Source organism: Haemaphysalis longicornis, unplaced genomic scaffold (genome assembly GCF_048455015.1).
Source record: "Haemaphysalis longicornis isolate Haplotype H1 unplaced genomic scaffold, Haemaphysalis longicornis Haplotype H1 scaffold_1, whole genome shotgun sequence".
NCBI lineage: Eukaryota > Metazoa > Arthropoda > Arachnida > Ixodida > Ixodidae > Haemaphysalis > Haemaphysalis longicornis.
The window spans coordinates 107,372,393-107,392,684 of record NW_027526203.1 but is presented as its reverse complement, the minus strand read 5'-3'; the positions used below and the strand labels follow the sequence as shown (position 1 = coordinate 107,392,684).

The window sequence follows — 20,292 nt, the reverse complement described above, 5'->3', positions numbered from 1 at the left end:
CAGTTTACAGCACTTGCCGGTAATCGGTTCCAGTAAGAAATAGAGGAGGGAAAAACAGAGTATTTACGAGCATTGGTGTGACTAATAGGTTGTCGAAGCACTTTGTTATGGTTTGTTCGTGAGGAATGTTTAAAAGGTTCAAGGAGGTAATCGTCTCGTGAAATTTTAAAACGGCCATGATAAAGAAGATATAAAAATTTTAGTTTGGAAGTTATTCTGCGGCGTGTGAGTGAGGGAAGCTGGGCTTTGTTCAGCAGATTTGTTACGCTGGTATGCCTAGAATAATCTGAAAAAATGAACCGAACTGCCAAGTTTTAAATCCGTTCTATTTTCTTAACCAGATATTTTTGATATGGATCCCAAATGATATCTGCATATTCTAGGGCTGGTCTTATAAGAGATTTATAGGCAATTAGTTTCATTGCAGGAGGCGCTTTACGAAGCTTTCTCCTTAAAAACGCCAATTTTCCTTGTGCTTTAGAACACACAGCCTCAATGTGCGTCTCCCAGCTTAGGTTAGATGTAAGCGTTACGCCCAGATATTTCACGTGGTTACTTTTACCAATTTCATTATTGTCAAGAGTGTAGGCAAAGTTTACCGGAGTTTTCTTATTTGTAAAAGTTATGCTCACAGTTTTTGGTGTTGAGTGCCATTCCCCACTTTTTACACCATGCATGAATTAATTGTAAGGAATTATTCAGCTGAACTTGGTCTTCCGTTGTATTTATTGTTGAATATATGACGCAGTCATCTGCGAATAGCAGTAATTGAATGGGTGAGTTAATGCTGAAATGAATGTCATTAATGTAAATAAGGAACAAAATTGGTGCCAAAACCGATCCTTGGGGGACGCCAGAGAAAACACTTAAATTGCCTGATACCTCATCGTTCAAAGCAACGAATTGCTTGCGGTTTCGCACATAGCACTCTACCCATGAAATTATATTACTCTCAATACCTATTGCATGCATTTTTGTAATTAGGTTATGGTGGGGAACGACATCAAACGCTTTTGAAAAATCGATAAAGATTGCATCTAGTTGCCATCTATCATTAATCACATTAGCAATATCATTAGTCATCTCTGCAAGCTGGGTTACGGTTGATAGGCCCAATCGAAAACCATGTTGCCGACTGTATAGTAAGTTATTCCTTTCTAAATGTGTTATGATAGCTTTAAAAATGATGTGTTCCAAAATCTTGCAACATGTGATGGTTAGTGAAACCGGACGCTAGTTGCTAGTTTCGACTCTGGAACCAGATTTATGTATCGGAATAATTTTTGCCCATCGCCAGTCGTCAGGAATTGACAGTGTTGCCAAAGATGTCGTGTACAATTTATAGAAGTATTTGCTAATCCAAACAGCATATCTGTTAAGAAAAGTATTTGATATATTGTCGGGGCCCGGTGACTTCTTTAAATCAAGTTTAGACAGGAGGCACAAGATACCATGTTCGTCAATTACAAGTTCTGGCATTAGGTAGTTGACAGAATACGGTGGGATTGTTGCTTCAGAAGATACACGTGTGAAGACAGATTGGAAAAACATATTGAATTCAGTTGCGATGACGTCAGGCTCAGTTACGATTTTGTTTGCACATGTAAGTTGCGAAATGACAGGGCGATCTTTGGATAAGTAGCGCCAGAATTTTTGCGGTTCACAGTTCATGAATGAGGGCAGCGTCACGGTAACGAACCAAAGAACAGAACTACCATCTTTCCAGTCGACTAGCTAAACGCCTTCGTCCTTCTAGTCGACGTTACCGTATCACATTTGTGCACTGTTTAATTAAGTGGAAATGCGTTGGGTCGCCTGTATGCACTGACCTGGAAGCGCAGCTCATTGGCTAGCTAAGAATCGACGGTCGGCCTATATTTTAACTGTCTACATTGCGTTTAACTTGATTGATTGTGGGGTTTAACGTGCGGATGCAACGCAGGCGATGAGGCGCACCATAGTGGAGGGCTCCGTATTAATTTAGACCACCTGGGGATCTTTAACGTGCGCCGAAATCTCGTACACACGGGCGTTTTTGCTTTTCGCCTCCATCAGAAAAGCAGCCGCCGCGGCCTGCGTTTAACTTCATCTACGGTAGTTTCTAACCAATTACCCTTTTCAGCATAGTTTCTATAACTACTGCGCCGTCTTACCTCGACCAAAAATAACCCAACGAGTTTGTGAAAGCAGTGCCTTTATAAGTGTTTTTATCTCCACGCGGCAATAGGACAGTTTTTCTGAATCTCGTCGGTGCAAGGTCCCGTTAACCAGCTTCCGATGTAGAGTTCCTATGCTCAACTTTTACATCCGCTGGGCTGGTCCCACCTCATCTCGCCTTTGTGCACTCTGTGGTGCATACGAACATTAGATCACCAAAGATGAAATTTCGCTTTACAGTTCTTACTCTCAGTTCATCTGTGACAAACGCACTCGAATTTTGTGAGTTGACATTAAAGCTTGAATCCGCAATTTAAAGGTGCTCATGGCACGCCTGAATTCACAAGGATCTTTGACCGCCATTTTTATGTCTTGAACTCAAGAAATCCGTTCAGCTGGTCATACAAGACACCTCTCCGAAAGGCGAATCAGGCTTCAATGAAGAATTTTTTTTTGAAAAAGGCTGAATTGTACATAACATGACACAAAGATGCACAAGAAAAACCAGTGTTTGAGGGCCTCAAGAACACTGTATTTGCAGGACAACTTATATGTATGCACGGTCTCAGCACCTTTTGATGTGTTTGTGGCGACGGGAAGCTGCCGAAATCGCTCACGCTCAAGACGACTCAATGCCACATCGAAAATTTTTTGGTTGCGTAAAAAGAAAAGGGTGGCTAAAACAACAGATTACTGCCTCCCAAAGCAACTGTTTACAGAATTACATATGTGCCGTACGCGATTACATATGAGCGAATACGCATTCAGCCGTTCACGGTGTAAGGCATATTTGCTTGAAACGTTCCAGAAGAGAGGCACACAGAGGAAGCAACAAACGGTACACAAATTTTATTCACCCCAGGGTTTAGACAATTTCAAAAGAAAAAAAGTTACACACGATAAAAGAGTAACCAATGGACCTTTTTCCAGTAGCGATCTGCGCATGCGCGGGCTGCCGGTCCGCCATTCTTGGCAGGCGCCTCGGGCAAAATAAACAAAAGCGCGCCCCTCGGTTTCCTGCTTAGGGAGCGGCTATAATCTGCATGTTTTCTTTTTTTTTCTCTTTGGACTCCTCGTGGTGGGTTCGTACGTGCATACAATAATGGATTTCTAAGAAAAGGGGCGAAAACGCTTGAGACTGACCACGCTGCCAGCACATGGCTGCCAGTGAGGGGGTTACGAAAATGAAAAAAGAAAAAGGGGGGGGGGGCGCTTCGAACACGGCAGATTAGTCACGAGAACGTTCGCCTGCTACCGTGGCATTCATGTGAAAGGTGCGGCTGAGTGGTCAGTGCGGGAGGGGCTGCAGGACCAGGATATTTTGTGAACGAGTTCTCGGAAAGCCAAACTTTCGTGGGGGTGCGCCTTACTGCCATTTTTAGTTCGTCGTGGCGGCCGCTAGAGGGACCGGTACTGGAAAAAGGTCTATTAAAAAAAAAATTGCCTGATTTATCACAACACAGGCTATGAGGCGACTTATACAAAACGCACGCACTTAAAAACCGCAAGAAATACGAAGGCATACTAGCTAGCCAGCTTCCTTCAATTCTGGTCCTTATCTGTCGTTTGCAGATTTTGCGAAATAATAGACTGTCTGCTGGGTTCATACACCGTTGTGCGTGCAAGTTTTTCCGGATGATTTCAGTCGGAATGGGCTGAACCTGATTATTAAATACACGTTGGCAATCTTCTTCGACAAAACTTAAATGTGATTGTCGAATGCATCGCAGTTCAACAGATGAGGCTCCAACTCAGCAAGTAATATTTGTTCAAACAATACTGTCAACACCTCCACTATTGGCGCTCACTATTTGCATATAACGGCTGCATTAAAGGGACACTGAAGTGATTTGTAAACAATGCGGGATTACGAGCGCAAATTGTAGTCCGGAGTCCCTAGGCCCTGTTTCGACCACTCTGAGCGCATTTACGCGAATTTATTTAGTAGAAAAATCATTTCGAAAATGCTGTCCTCCTCTCTGCACTCTCGCCCATTTTCTTTGGCGTTTTCGTGTGACGTCAGCAGGAGAGGAGCTGGCAATTGGCTGCGCTACTGCACGGCTCGCCGACCTTCCGCGACCGAGTCAGTCGGCCCAACGTTTAGTCCGCCGGCCGCCGACGGGTCATGGCAATTCGCTCGGTCAGTTGAAACTAAGCCACAACACGTTTGTGAATGGAAGAATGTGCCTTTCTTTACTTCGTTAGTTTGTACTCTGTATCAAGCTCCAAGTCAAGGTCGCTTCACACAAGCGCTGCACAAGCGCACATGCAACGCTTCGCTGACTGGTACGCCAGTAGGAAAATATAAGGCCTCTTGAAGAGGTAGAAGAGTCAGTGTATGTATGTTAGTGATTTATTGGTGCAAGGGTTTCTAAGACCAAAGAGTGCCAGAACTATGTTATGTGGTCTTTCAATAGTCATGTTTGTGCTTAAAATATGTATGAAATGAGTATGATATATCTTAAAATACTGTATATATGGGTGTAGAGGGCCCGTCCACTAAAGCATGAAGATGTTCATAATGGTGGCTGAAATGGATTATGGGTGCAACGTGATGCACCTCGAGCCAAAGAGCATGCGACGAGAGTGGGCCTCCCGTGCGGACAAAGGGAGCATGAGGGCCTCACTCACTGCTCGTAGGCTCTGAGGTCACGCACTGTACGAGATGAGTTTTAAAAACTTGATGTCTGCAAGACAACTTAAAAGACTTTTGTTTGTAAACATAGGTTCATCTCCTAAAAACAGTGAAGGATGTAGTGGAATGTTGTAGGTATATATTTTAGGGAAATGCCGTTTTCTGGCTTCATTGCAGAATGTGCACTCAATTAACACATGGAGGACGGTGAGCCGTTCCCCACACTTGTTACAAACAGGTGGGAGTGTTCCATTCAAAAGATATGCGTGTGTAGCGTAAGTGTGGCCTATTCGCAGTCTGCAGATGGATACTTCCATGAATCTGTTTTGTTTTTCTGTTGTGTATCTTCCTAGGTTTGGTTTTACTGAGTGGAGCTTGTTGTCTGTGTGTGTGTCCCACATGTGCTGCCAGCATTTACGGATTCCCCTCCGGATTACTGGTTTCAGATCGAGGTGAGGGACCTGCGCTACATCAACACCACTACGTAGGGCCGCCAAAGTGGCATTCTGGTCAGCAATTTCATTGCCCAGAATGCCACTGTGTCCAGGGATCCAGCAAACAAGTATTTTTAGCTTTGACTTATAGGCAGTTATAAGAGCTTTAAAAAGGCGGTTTAGAATAACATTTTTTGTGGGCTTAAAGGAATCCAATGCAGTTACTACGCTTAGGGAGTCTGTGTAGATGACTGATTGTTGTATTTTGTTCTGTGTAATGTGTTCCACTGTGATTAGAATACCATAGGCTTCTGCTGTAAAGATGCTACATTTCTGTTCAATGTCCTTGTGCTGGCAAAGTCCGGGCCATGTGCAGCACAGGACACAGAAGAAGAAGACTTGGAAGCATCTGTGTAAAAAGAGGCGTATGGATATCTGTGTTGTAAACTTAAGAAATGCTCTAAAATCAATTCGCGGGGTGCACGACGCTTGTCAATTTGTTTAAAGGATGTGTCACAATGAATAGTTGACATGTCCCAAGGTGGGACTATATCGGCGATACAGGTTTTTATGCCATCATCTAAAGACACCCCTATCTCCTCTGCAAGGCCTTTGACACGCAAGGCTACAGGGGCAGGGATCAACGGGCGCGCTAAATACAAATGGGCGGATGAGATGTCATTCACAATAGAATTGCATGGGTGATTCGTCATAGACATTGTCCTAATAGCATAGAGGAGTGCTGTATAAGCACGCTGGTGCTCTAGGCACCAGTGGTCGCATTCTACATAAAGACTCTGGATTGAACTTGTCCTGAAGGCTCCAGAGGCAAGGCGAAGGCCCAAATGTAGTACTGGGTCTAACATTTTTAAGGCAGTTTTAGACGCGGACCCGTATGTTACACTTCCATAGTCTATACGTGACCTAACTAAACTCACAAAGAGACGTAGAAGGCAGCCTTTATCAGCACCATAAGACTGATGTGACAACACTTTTAAAATGTTAATGGTGTTTAGGCATTTTTGTTTGAGTTTCTTTAAGTGCTGTACGTACGTTAGTTTTCCGTCAAGTACAACACCTAAAAACTTGTGTTCTTTCTTCACAGCAATCCGTTCTCCGTTCAGTGTGACATCGGGTTCTCGACGAATTCCACGCTGTCTTGTGAACACATGTACTTTTGTGAGGATTCAATTTAAAACCATTTTCTTCCGTCCATTTTGCAAGCCTGTTCACACCTAACTGTATCTGCCTTTCACATATGGACTGATTGCATGACCTAAAGCTTATTTGGACGTCGTCAACATAGTACATTGAGTAGGAGATTGAGGGTGGCAACGATTTCCCAAGTGAATTCATTTTAATTATAAACAGAGTACAGCTTAATACTCCACCCTGGGGAACCCCATTTTCTTGTATGTATGTTCTTAATACCACTGTCCCTACTCTTACCCTAAATGTCCGCTCCGACAAATAACTTTCAATAGTGTTTAGCATATGTCCAGACACACCGAATGCCTTGAGATCAAGCAGTATGCCGTAACGCCAAGTTGTGTCGTATGCTTTTTCTAAGTCAAAGAAAACAGAAAGACAGTGCTGTTTGTGGATAAAAGCATCTTTGACATACGACTCAAAGGCAACTAGCTGGTCAGTTGTGCTTCGACCTGATCGGAAACCAGCCTGACAACTGTCCAGGATGCCGTTATATTCAAGGAAATGGATTAGCCTCTTATTTATCAGTTTTTCAAAAACCTTTCCTAAGCAACTTGTCAGAGCTATTGGTCAGTAACTGGCAGGTAGTGAGGCATCTTTCCCCTGTTTTAATACGGCAACTACAACTGCTTCTCTCCAAGCTCTCGGAAAGTATCCCGCCGCCCATATTTTGTTGAACAAGTGCAAGAGTGTTCGGAGAGTTTCTGGGTGCAGATGTTGTATCATTGTGTATGATATACTATCTGCCCCAGGCGCTGAAGCCTTACATGTTCCCAAGGCGACCAAAAGCTGTTATGGAAAATTCGGTGTTGTATGGTTCGTCAGATCTTTTGTTATCACGAATCGGTTTCTTCTCCATAGATGTTTTGTGTCGTAAGAAAGCATTCGCGTAATGAGCAGAACTCGATACATATGGAAAGTATTTCGCAAGTGTGTTTGCCTGCTCCTCTAGGGTATCGCCTGTACTGTTGACCAAAGGTAGGGTGTGTGTTTTCCGTCCATTAAACTTTTTAATTCTGTTCCATACTTCGCCTGCATCTGTGTACGAGTTGATAAAAGTTACCGTATTTACACGATTGTAAGTCGACTCGAATGTAGGTCGACCCCCCAAAAATGGCACCTCTCAAAAAAAAAAAAAATGCCAGCGCCGCCTAGAAAATCGTATCACAAAGAGAAGCTTTTCCGTCGACCCACACGGCGGCTCTCCACAAGAGCGGTGCGATCGCGGTATGCGCGGTATTTTTTAAAAAAGAAAAGCTTTTGTATTGGCACCCTGAATAACCATGCGCCGTGGGTTGAGCGGGAAAAAACATTCGCTGCGAGATGACAACCATCGAAGCAACCGGCAGCGGCCACTGCCGCGCGATACCAAAACAAACATGGCGGCTGACGGAAGCGGCCGCGCCACAGAACAGGGAGGATTGCCGCGCGCGATTTCTTTTGAGCGACTAATCTCCCACCATAGCGTTCGGAAGTGTACTGAACAATCTGATATGATTTGGGCTACGTTAGCGCCGCACATTGAATCAAGGGATTTGCTAATACTCATTTTGTTTATTAGAGACGAATAAAACGCTTCTTGACGCGTTTTTGCACGCGATTCGTGCGCGTCGGCGTTGCGCGGTCGACGTTTTGACGCCCGCGTCAACGATTCCGCGCGCGCGCGGCAGCTTCTACTGGGTTTACCTCGGTATTACGCGTGACGAGCGCGGCAGTGGGAGAAGCCTGACGAAGAACGCGCTCTTCATGCCGGCAGTTTGAAAGCACTCGGGAGTCGGGACAGCCGGCTGGCGCCGCCGGAGATGTTTAGGCTTACCACGGTGGCCAATATTTGATTGGCGCTTTCCCTAGCGGCGCGGATGATGCTTTATAGTGTCGTTTTCGACCACATTTCTCCTTTCCTGCTCAAACGCCTTTGTTTGTGCCTTCAGTGATATCTTAAAGAGCGGTTGAAGCTACGCGCACCTCCTCGCGGCTGGTGACGCCGCCATGTTGCCGCCGCCGATCGCGTAGCGCGCGCGGGTGGCATTCGCGGCAGTGTCAGCGCGGCGCATTTTCGCGAGCACAAAACGCTCTATGCGGTTCACACTTTAGACCATAACCATGGGAAAGAGGGTGCAAAGCTGTCCAAAACTCGTAGCACCCCCGATTTCTCGTTTCTCTTGCCGTTACTAGCGGTAAACGGTTCGATTTCGATTCTAAGTCGACCCCCCAACATTGGATTGTCATATTTGAAAAAAAGGGTCGACCTACAATCGTGTAAATACGGTACGAAAGAGCGCCAGCTATCTCTTTTTGCTTGCTGGCGAATGCGTCTTCCTTGTGCTTTTGCACGTTTGAAGGAAATCAAGTTTTGCGTAGTGGGGTACCTGCGAAGGACACCCCACACCTTATTTTGAGCCTGCCGTGCAAGCCTACACTCTTCATTCCACCACGGCCTCCTAGTGTTAGAGATGTTTGCGGAATTGAACCCTCGGCAGCATGAAGAATGTGTGCAGTCACCAGTTCACAGGCTTCGTCAATGCCCAAATAGCTTAAGGACGTGTATGAAAGCTGAGATAATTGTTTAAATTTTAACCAATCAGCACCAGATTCCTTAAACTTTTTATGGCAGATGGAACTGTTACGGGCTTTATCAATGCCTTTCAAGATGACAGGGAAGTGGTCGCTCCCATAGGGGTTGTCGTCCACTTCCCATTCAACAACCGGAAAGAGGACAGAAGAGCCGATCGCCAAGTCTATGTGTGAGTATGTATTGTGTGTAGTGTTGTAGTATGTCGGCTCTTTTTTGTTAAAGAGACAAGCTCCGGATGAGAAGAGGAATTTTTCTATCAAGCGGCCCCGGGAATCTGTGCGTTCAGATCCCCATAGTGGGCTGTGTGCATTCAGGTCACCTACGAGTAGGAACGGTTCCGGCAGCTCATCTATGAGAGACTCAAATTCAGAGCTAGATAAACGATATTCAGGGGGAATGTATAGTGAGCAAATTGTTGTTAATCTGTTGAAAATAATTGCCCGGATTGCAACCGCTTCTAGGGCGGTACGCAATTGAAGAGATTGGCAAGGGATAGATTTTTGCGTAACTATGGCTACGCCACCAGAGCAGTGCGTGCAGCTATCTCTGTCTCTCCTAAATACTGAGTATTGGTTCAGGAAATTGGTGTGCTTAGGTTTCAAGTGTGTCTCCTGTAAACATAGGATGGCTGATTGCGTTTTGTGTAGGATTTCATATATATCATCTAGGTTTTTAATAAGGCCCCGGCAGTTCCACTGTGTAATTATTTGTGCTACCATAAATGTTTAGGGAGGAGATTTTACCTGGTGTAGATGAGGACTCGGGCTGGATGTATACTATCTATGAGTTCTGACTTGGGCCTGTGACACGGGTGGCTGGTGGCTTTTTGCCTCGCCCCGCCACATGGTGCGCTGTTCTCTTTCCGCCTTTGGCACTGGCAGAGTCGGTGTTACCTCCATGTCATCATCTGAGTGGTGTGACAGTGACAAGATGGAGTCCTTGCGGGCTCCACCTCGGGATATGTTCGAAGTGGAGGCAGGAGCCCCTGCCGTCCCCGACTGTTTGTTGGACACAGAAGTGGTCGTGGGACCGACCACATCTACGTCCATGGCCGCCTGCAGTCTGGCAGCCGGAAGAGGAGTGACGGCAGGTGACAGAGTGTGAGGAGTGACGGCAGAGCCGTCACTCCTCACACTCGCAGCTAACACAACACTTGCGGGCGCCACAGGTGTCGTGTCGGATGGTTGGGCAGCCTTGGGCAGCACCTGGGGGGGCTAGGACAGCACCAAGTCTGCTTCGCAGTACTGGGTGGCCGCCGTGACTAGACGCCGCTCCGCCCCACGGCGAGCTGCATCGGCATACCTTTGCGAAAACATTGAGTGTTTCTGTCGTGCTTCTTGATAGGTGATGTTCTGGGTGACCTTCATGTTTATGATTTCTTTCTCGGCTTTGAATTTAGCACATGGCCGAGAGTATGCAGCGTGGGGTTGTTCACAGTTGGAACATTTCAATACGTTAGAAGCACAGTTCTCTGAAGGGTCATGATGTCCTGCGCACTTGGCGCATGTCAGTTTTCCGCGGCAGGTGGTAGTACTGTGCCCATACCGCTGGCACTTGAAGCAGCGGCGTGGGTTGGGTATGTAAGGTCGTACGTTGCAATGAAGGAAGCCTGCAGTGACAGACTCCGGTAGGACACTTCGGTCAAAAGTTAGGATCACATGTTTCGTTTTTACTTCTTTGCCATCGCGTCTGATTATTATTCTTCTTACCGCAGTAACGCCCTGGTCACGCATGCCCTCGAGGAGGTCAGACTCACTTTCATTGAGCAGGTCCATCTCGGATATGACGCCCTGCGAGCTGTTAAGGCTCCGGTGTGGCGTTACAGCTACTTCAAGGCCAAGTAGGTCGGTCTGGTTCAAGAGACTATCAGATTGTTTTTTAGTAGATAGTTCTACAAGCACGCCCCCCGATGTCAGCTTCTTTGCCTTGTAGTTCGCGCCAACTACACTCTCAATGAACTTGGCAATTAAGAAGACCGACTTGCAGGTAACTGGAGATTCCTTGTTCTTAGATTGTATCACTAAGAAGCGAGGAAAGTTGTCCGGGGTGTTAAATTTCATGTTGGGCAGAGGTTTGAAAATTACACCGGTGCGGGCCCTTTTTGGGGCCCGATCATTTGGTAGAGAGGGTTTCGAAAATACCATGCGACATAGTATAAAGCAGGGAACTGGGGTACTTTCTTCTTTGACGTTACCCTGATGGTCAAAGAGGTCCCGGAGCTCCCAGCCTGATAGACAGACCGGGAGCCCATCGGCCGGAGCTTGACCAGGGCTCCGACGGCCACCGTTCACGGCTTCTAACCCTTCACCTTTCAACTTCTCGCCACGGTAGGTAACAGCTCAAGTATGGGGGGCTCGGGGTACGCGGTGTCGCCACTCACCGTCACCAAGATTACTCAAGGTGCCCCGTGCGGGGAGAAGAGTCAGCGAAGTCAATATAGGTACTAAGGAAATAAAATCAACTGATATTTTTACCGTACAGCGTAAACTAGGGTGCGGGAAGCACTTTTTTGCGCTGGGCGAACAAGCACAGCGGTCAGCAGCACGACTACGCATCTGCGAACGCTTTTCCGTCTAAGAAGTGCAATTGCTAGACGTGAGCTATTGTGGAAACTAGGGGGACGCTTACTGCATGAGCGCAATACAACAAATAGTCACCTAAGCTGCTTGAAATACTAAAACTAAATAAAAGTGTAAACTGGTTATACATTATATACCTTATATTTCGATTGCCAGCAGCGCTCTCGCTCGTAGCCGTGTGGTCTGAAGCGCTAGGTATATCATCGCAAGTGTTTTGCCCGTCAAAAGTTCGAATCCCCGCGGGTACAAGCTTTTTTTTTTATAAGGTAACTTTTTTTTTTTTTCGCCGATGTTTTCTATACTGAGTTCACCTTTTTTTGGGCCGCAACGTTCACTGCTCCACGAACTAGTCCGCAGAACTCGCACAGCCTGGCACTGGCGCGCTAGCGAGTTCTCGTTGGCGTGCTGTTGCCATAAGCACCGACTGCTTGCGGGCAGTGGGCACAGGCCAGAATCAACAGACCCTTGGCCTGGTGCGAACACGCTTTTTACGATACAGGCATGAGTGAGGCAAGCTCCAAATATGGGGGAAAAGCGCATGCATTTGTGCGTCTGGGGACGCGGAGGGCGTTCATGCACTGCGTAGGCCTCGGCTAGTGAATGCTACGATTCCAAGCCGTCCTGGGAGGCTTATCTTATGCATTTTACAGCCGACAACATGGCAGAAGCGCGGTACTACGATTACTGGGATATTGAGAATGCCCATCCAACGACGCCATCGGATGTCAAACATGTTTTACAGAACCGAAACCGAAACTTGTTTGATTGCTAACCTTGGGCATCGTCCAATCACGGTGCCCCCTCCTCCCAACGTCACAGCTTAGTTGGTGCGGCCGCCGCAAACCGCGCATTGTAGTTTTTCTTCTTTCGCGATTTGTAAAATAATTACCGATTTGTCAACCGGATAAACAATGAAAAGTGTGCTAATTTGAGCCATTCTACGCAGTGCAAGCAAAAACGGGAGCTTGACCAATTCACTACAGTGTCCCTTTAAACGTGTAGAACATTAACCCTTGCATTAAACCTGTAAACACTAAACCCCTTTTCCACGACGCGGCGCAATTTCAAGAAGTATTTCGATGGTGCCTTGAGACCACTGTTTGCTTTCGCAGAAACGACTTCTGGAACCTCAGTCGACATAAGTGTAGTGCAGTATTCATTGGGGGATGTGCCTCCATATACTTTCCATGCCCCAAATACTGCTGTATGTAGCACTACTGCACAGAGAACAAGCGAAAGGCTTGTGTGGAAGTCCACCCGCTGGGTGTTATAGTTATCATCATTAAGTACCTGCAACAGCGATGATCTTCTTAACGAGGCGAAAGCTGTTGGCGTTTCAACGAGGTTTTCATCACCTGAGGGGCAGAGATCAGTCACAATATCGCGAGAGGAGTTTCCAGTATCTGATGATGCAACTTCTGTTCTAATAAAAAGACGCTTGTAGGCAGCTGTAAATTGACAGGCAGTAGGGCTGTTGTTTTAGCCGCCCTTTCCTTTTTACGCAACCAAAAAATGTTTCGATGTGGTATTGAGACATCTTGAGCGTGAGCGAATTCGGCAGCTTCCCGTTGCCACAAACCCATCAAAAGGTGCTGACACCGTGCATACATATAAGGAGTCCTGCAAATACAGTGTCCTTGAGGCCCTCAAACAGTGATTTTTTTTGTGCATCCTTGCATCATGTTATGCACAATTCAGCCTTTTCAAAAAAATTCTTCATTGAAGCCTGATTCGCCTTTCGGAGAGGTGTCTTGTATGACCAGCTGAACGGATTTCTTGAGTTCAAGACATCAAAATGGCGGTCAAAGATCCTTGTGAATTCATGCGTACCATGAGCACCTTTAAATTGCGGATTCAAGCTTTAATGTCAACTCACAAAATTCGAGTGCGTTTGTCACAGATGAACTGAGAGTAAGAACTGTAAAGCGAAATTTCATCTTTGGTGATCTAATGTTCGTATGCACCACAGAGTGCACAAAGGCGAGATGAGGTGGGACCAGCCCAGCGGATGTAAAAGTTGAGCATAGGAACTCTACATCGGAAGCTGGTTAACGGGACCTTGCACCGACGAGATTCAGAAAAACTGTCCTATTGCCGCGTGGAGATAAAAGCACTTATAAAGGCACTGCTTTCACAAACTCGTTGGGTCATTTTTGGTCGAGGTAAGACGGCGCAGTAGTTATAAAAACTACGCTGAGAAGGGTAATTGGCTTAGAAGCTACCATACATGAAGTTAAACGCAATGTAGACAGTTAAAATATAGGCCGACCGTCCCAATGAGCTGCGCGTGCAGGTAAGTGCATACAGGCGACCTAACGCATTTCAACTTAAGCAATGCACAAATGTGATGCGGTAACATCGACTAGAAGGACGAAGGCGTTTAAGCTAGTTGACTGGAAAGATGATAGATGTTTAAGTTTAGCAACAGCAGTATTAGAAAGCAGCGCCGCTAGTTCTCGCGACCGCCACGCGGCCCGCCTCTCTGGCGGAGCTTTCAAACTGAGTTTATTCTAGTAACGTTGGTATGGGCGGCTGGTATGGGCAGTGCAGCACATTCAGAGCAACAACCAAACCTTAGTCATTTTCAGTCCAAACATTATGTTGATTTCTTTTTAAGAAAACGCTACTATAAAGGCACTGCATTCTCCAAGAAAAGGCTAGAATAAATGGCACTTCATATCAAAAAACGTTTTTTTTTCAACGCAAGCTCAACATTCTATATCCCGCCCGAAAGTTGGTTTTTTTTTTTTTTTTTTTTTGCTCGGGAAGGCGGCAACCCTAATTGTTGGAGCCATGGAAAGAATGCTGGGGTTCGCAAGGGATGTCATTCAATAGCACCTCTTGTCTCCTTGTCACTGAGCCAGCCCCACCCTCGTGCTTCTATCTGCTCAAGCTGCCCCAGTCAACAACCTCTAGATAAGGAAGTCCAAGCGCATACACAGACGAAAAAATGCTAACTGGTTTCAACTGGTCCCAGCTTAACTGGTTTATTAGCCAAATCCCAGTATGGACCAGTTTCCATGGGTCCCAGTCGAAACCAGTTGCTATTGGTCCCAGCTGGAAGAAACAGCAGGTACTAGCAGTCCCAAGTGGAACCACAACAAAAGCCACTACTGGTTCCACTAGCTCTTGTCAGTTCTTATTTTTGCACACATTTATTGCATCTACAACCAATCAGGGCCTCGAACGGACCAGGGCTTGCTGGATGCCTCTGATGATGTTGCAACCAGTCTTTACGTCCTGTGACGCGACTTAATAACATCCTGGATCTTCTCGGCCACTAGCTTTACAAAAATCAACAGGGTGGGCTACGCATCTATGCCTTTTACCTGCCCCCAGTGCTTCAGTGTTGCTGCAAGAATTAAATAATACATTATTAGCATTCATTATAAGCATTAATATTGTATGTACATGCAACGCCAGGATACACAAAACCATTCTTTCCTGGCTACATTTTAACGGAGCAGCCCATCATTTACAGCACTTGCACAAGACATTTTCAACATGATTGCTCTTCATTTGCTGCAAAAGACAGTGCAGTAAAAAAAATTGGCCCTAATCCACGCTGTGGAGGTGGTTGGAAAGCAACGCAGTGAACAACCCCCCCAACAATTCCACAAGCGAGGTCACTTGAATTCACGCACGTGGCTCTAGAAAGAGTTAAACCAGAGATTCCGCCAGTCACTGCCTGGGATTCGCGGGGGCGTCATACTTCAGAAAGCTCAAATAAATGTTTCTCCCTCTTTCTCTTTCTCTCCTGAACACAGCAGAATTGGCCACGGCCGGGCTCGAGCGGCGGACACTGCCGCTGAAGCCCGGTCGTGCGTCGGAAGAAAGAAAATGGAGAGGAGCGCCTTTCGAAGGGTGAGACAGCGGAACCTAGCCATCATGACGTGCTAGCTCAGGGCAACACCACCGTGCGACACAAGCGCAGACACCGAAACAATCCGGCATCTGAGCTTAGTGAGTCTCATTTGTACAGATTTAAACTAAATAGTTTTGTAAGTTTGAGAAAGCTGAACAAACTTTTATAATTGCTATTTATCAGAACCAGTTGCTCCGTTTGTCTTTTGTTATACCTGTTAAAACACAACCGAATTGGTATTCACAGTCCCATTCGTGACAAGCAGTGTGCAAAAGGTGGCATTTATTTAGCGGCCAGATGTCTGTAAGTGATCTCTGCATTTTGTTTTCCCGCCCTGCAAACCAATCTTTAACGAATCTTTGCCGTACAACCACTTAATTCCGTTGCCGGGTCCGGGTTACCCAGGAGGTGCTCTCGTGTTTCTTGTGTTGCTAAAAGATAAAGTAAGCTTGCAGGTAGCAGAACCCCTGGTTCACCCCGGCAAAGGTAAGGGCAGCTAAGGTAGAACCAGCACCATGACCCTTTCGACAGGTGAAGGGACTGTTCCTCCGCGATGGTCTCCTGCTGAGCATTTCTAAAGCAAAAGCTTTCTTAAAGGGACACTGAAGTGAATTTGTCAAGCTCCCGGTTTTGCTTGCACTGCGTAGACTGGTTCAAATTAACGCACTTTTCATCGTTTGTCCGGTTGATAAGTTGGTAATTATTTTATAAAGCCCAAAAGAAGAATAACTACCATGCGCGACCTGCGGTGGCCGCGGTTACTGCGACGTCGGAAGGAGGTGCACCGTGGTTGGCCGATGTCCAAGATTAGCATTCAAACAAGTTTCGGTTTCGGTACTGTAAAACAACATGCTTGACATTCGACGTTATCGTTGGATTAGCATTCTCGATATCTCAATAATCGTCGTACCGCGCTTCTGCCATGTTGTCGGCTGTAATATGCCTAAGATAAGCCTCCCAGGACAGCTTGACACCGTAGAAATCACTAGCCGAGGCCTACGCAGTGGATGAATGCCCTCCGCGTCACCGCAGATGCTCAAATTCCATGCGCTCTTCCTGCATATTCGGAGCTTCCCTCACTCATGCCTGTATCGTAAAAAGCGTGTTCGCACCAAGCCAAGGGTCTGCTAATTCTGGCCTGTGCCCACTGCCCGCAAGCAGTGGGTGCTTACGGCAACAGCACGCCAACGAGAACTCGCTAGCGCGTCAATGTCAGTGTGCGCGCGTTCTGCTAACTCACTCATGGAGCAGTGAACGTTATGGCCCAAAAATGGTGAACTCAGTATAGAAAACATCGGCCGAAAACGAAAAAATCAACTTACAAAAAAAAAGTACACTTGGGGATTCGAACTTGCGAATACCAAAATAACGTACCTAGCGCGCCAAACCACTCGGCCACAGGCCTGCGCAGCCAGCAATGGAAATATAAGGTACATAATGCATACCCTGTTTACACTTTTATTTAGTTTTAGCATTTCAAGCAGCTTAGGTGACTATTTGTTGTATAGCGCTTGTGCAGTAAGGCTCCCCCAAATTTCCACAATATCTCACATCTAGCACTTGCATTTCTTAGAAGAAAAAGCGTTCTCAGATGTGTGATCGTGCTGCTGACCGCTGTGCTTGTTCACCCAGCACAAAAAAGTGCTTCCTGCTCCCTGGTTTTACGCTGTACGTTAAAAGTTTCAGTTGATTTTATTTCTTAGTACGTATATTGACTTCGCTGACTCTTCCCCCGCCTTCAAGTGACCTTAGATTTTCCTACTAGCGCACCAGTCAGCGAAGCGTCACATGTGCGCTTGTGTGGAGCAACCTTGACTTGCAGCTATATACAGTGTACAAACTAACAAAGGAAAGAAAGGCACATTTTTCCATTCACAAACGTGTCGTGGCTTCGTTTCAACTGAGCGAACGAATTGCGACGACCCACCGGCAGCTGGCAGAATAAACGCTGGGCCAACTGACTGTCGGAAGGTCGGCAAGCCGTGCAGTAGCGCAGTCAAGCCAAGTCATCTCCTCCTGACGTCACACGAAAACGCCACAGAAAATGGGCGAGGATGCAGAGAGAAGGACAGCATTTTTTAATTGATTTTTCTTCTAAATAAATTCGCGTAAATGTACTCAGAGTGGTCGAAACATGGCCTATGGGCTCCGGACTACAAATTGCGCTAGTAATCCAGCAATGTTTACAAATGACTTCAGAGTCCCTTTAATAGGACCGATGGCATCCTGTCAGAAAACTAATGCGTTCCCCCATAGACCGGTTGGCTGACCGAACAGCTCTGATAAGATCCATGGACACACAGCGCATGCGTGGAACCGGGCTTCCATAGTATCAAAACGGCTCCTTGAAAATCGCGAAAGAGTAACGGTTCTAGATAGGGCAATACACTCATCGGTCGTGAGGTTGTTACCATTCGTGTCACCGGAAATGGTGGCAAAATCAGTTGCCGGTGCCTCTGTGAGTGGGTTTTCAGCACATAAGACATATTTTCAATGCCGCTCGGAAGTGTGGGCTACACAGAAAGGTCTACAGACCACTCGTTGCTCATTATTTAGTTCCTAAATCAGAAAATAAAAAGACCACTAAACCAAAAAAGCCGCTCACATGGTCCACACCATTTTCTTCTGGTAGAAGGTGGCCCTTTTGCATAATGTCTATACCACCATTATTATAGCATTAATAAAACTAGAAGCAGCCCATCAGCTGTTGTATGTTTGTTTTACACCACAGAAAAATGTGCAAATCCTTTAAAACAAGCCTCTTATTTTTCTGCTGGCTATAGTTACTGAAATACGCATGAGAAACTGAAAACTTGTTTTCTTATTAGAAATTACTAAATCTAAAATACGCGCTTCAATTCTTAGCTATTCGAAAAAAACATTGTTCGCTACGTATTCGCTTCAAAGCAAAAAAATCACTATTTGCAAACCCCCTAATCAAAAATATTGAACTGCTTCCATTCCATCGTCCCATCTGCACTCATTGCGTGACAAAGCACGTCCCGTGCCAGAAAAAGAAAGGAAGTTGAAGGCTGATCTGAAAGCAAAGCATCACTTGCCTCTGCCGTGTGGCCAAGGCAGGGCAGGGCGCCTTGGGGAGCATCAGACCGCAGTTGCAGAGGAGCCCCACCAAGCTCAGCGGGATCTGGCCTCCGTGGTGGAGCTGTCTGCGTTGGTGACTTAATAGCTCCAAGGACGAGCTCCGCCATAAAACAGGCGTGGGCGGTCCACCCTTGAGGGGAGCTTCGTGGGCATGAACCCAGGAACAAGGAAGTGGCGGTTTCTGAAGACTGCTGCCCAGCAGAGCTTGTGCCGCCTTGCCAGGAACCTTGTGCCGCTCTGCTTCTGCGTGGTGGATGGCAACACAGACACACCTTTGGATTGATGACAAATTTAGAAGACTGCTACGCACGCAGTGCGCAGAAGAAGCCAGAGGGTATTTCAGCATTCTAGTCTGAAGAAGTGTGTGTGCAGGCAATGGCGAACTCACAATATGACTGCTGCCTTCCAAACTGCCTCTTTCACAACACGACTGTGCATGTGCATGGCTTAAGGCGGGGACATGGCTCTTAAAACAATTTCTTTTAATTTTTAAGTAAACTCAGTGAAACTTGTCAGCCTTGCTTCTTTTTTTTCACTGATTTCAAATATGACATTATTTTTGAGTAAGTCAATTAGTTACCAAGATGATTAGAGATATGGAGGAACAATAAACAAAACAGTGTTTGTTATCCATGAAACTAATGTTTATATTTTCCAATACTATGAACCCTGGTGAGTGCAATAAGAGAGTAGGTTTTTTGATGCATTGCTTGGAACTAATTTTACAGCTCATTGTTGTTTGAAATTGGTCTGAAATTGCTCCTTGCCACTGGTGCCAGGAGCAATGCCAAGTTTAATGAGCTGTAAAATTAGTTCCAAGCAGTGCATCACAAAACCAATTCTCTTATTGCCACAAAGCTCAAGAAAGCTTCGAAGCGCAGATTACAAGGTTAAATCAAGCTGGTTTTCCGCAATCAGTCGTGTCTTCCGCAGCGCAGGCAGTATTAATCAAGTTAAGAACGGAAAACGCTAGTACTGACAATGGAAGTGAACGCAACAAAAAACGTGGAGTTGTGCCCTATGTTCATAAGACGTCCCATAACCTTAAGAAGGTCATGAAGAGATATGGCGTGGAAGTGGCGTTTTCAGCACCTGTCAAGCTTGCCGGGATGTGTTCGCGCATTGAAAGGTGTAACAATAGGCAGCAAGGGTGTGGAAAGAAGCACAACAATTCCTACGTTGATTGCTGCGTTGGAGTAGTCTATCAGATTCCCCTTTCCTGCGGCAAAGTTTACGTTGGATAGACTGGCGGGTGAGTGAACGTGAGGTTGCACGGACACGAACTTTCGATTAAGAATAACACAAGTGGACATCTCCCTAATCATTGCTCAGCGTGCACGTGTAAGACATGTAAGCCACTCTTCAAGCATATTATGTAGGTGCAAGAATAGCCGAGCAAGAGAGATTCGCGAGGCTTACCATATAAGAAAAAAGGGACATGACTGTGTCAGCAATACGTCGATTGTGCTCTACAACAGTGAGATGTTGTTTATCGAAGAGCGTGTGTGATAATGCTCACCACATGTTGTTGATATGTTACGTTTTGCGTTTGTTTTTGGTTTTCGAGCGTGCGCAATGATAGGCCCGTATGTGTATTTATGTGTGTTTCTGCGTGGAATAAACTTTAGTTGCAAGTCTGCGCCTGTCTTTGTGTACCTCTCTGTGTAACCCGGTGTTATGCTCCCCATGATGCATCAACAACCTCTCACGTATGCTCTGAGAAGAGTCCGAGAAGA

The 20,292-nt window shown here is 46.1% G+C and overlaps 1 protein-coding gene across 3 annotated transcripts in view; it reads right to left on the bottom strand.

The window, feature by feature from the left end:
* Nucleotides 1-20,292, bottom strand: part of LOC144165239 (uncharacterized) — a 40,340-nt gene that overhangs the window by 15,141 nt on the left and 4,907 nt on the right. For all 3 annotated transcript variants that reach the window (XM_077695374.1, XM_077695369.1, XM_077695381.1), the window contains one exon: nt 18,514-18,799. The gene's annotated coding sequence lies outside the window, so the exon portion shown is untranslated. The remainder of the gene's footprint in view (nt 1-18,513; nt 18,800-20,292) is intronic.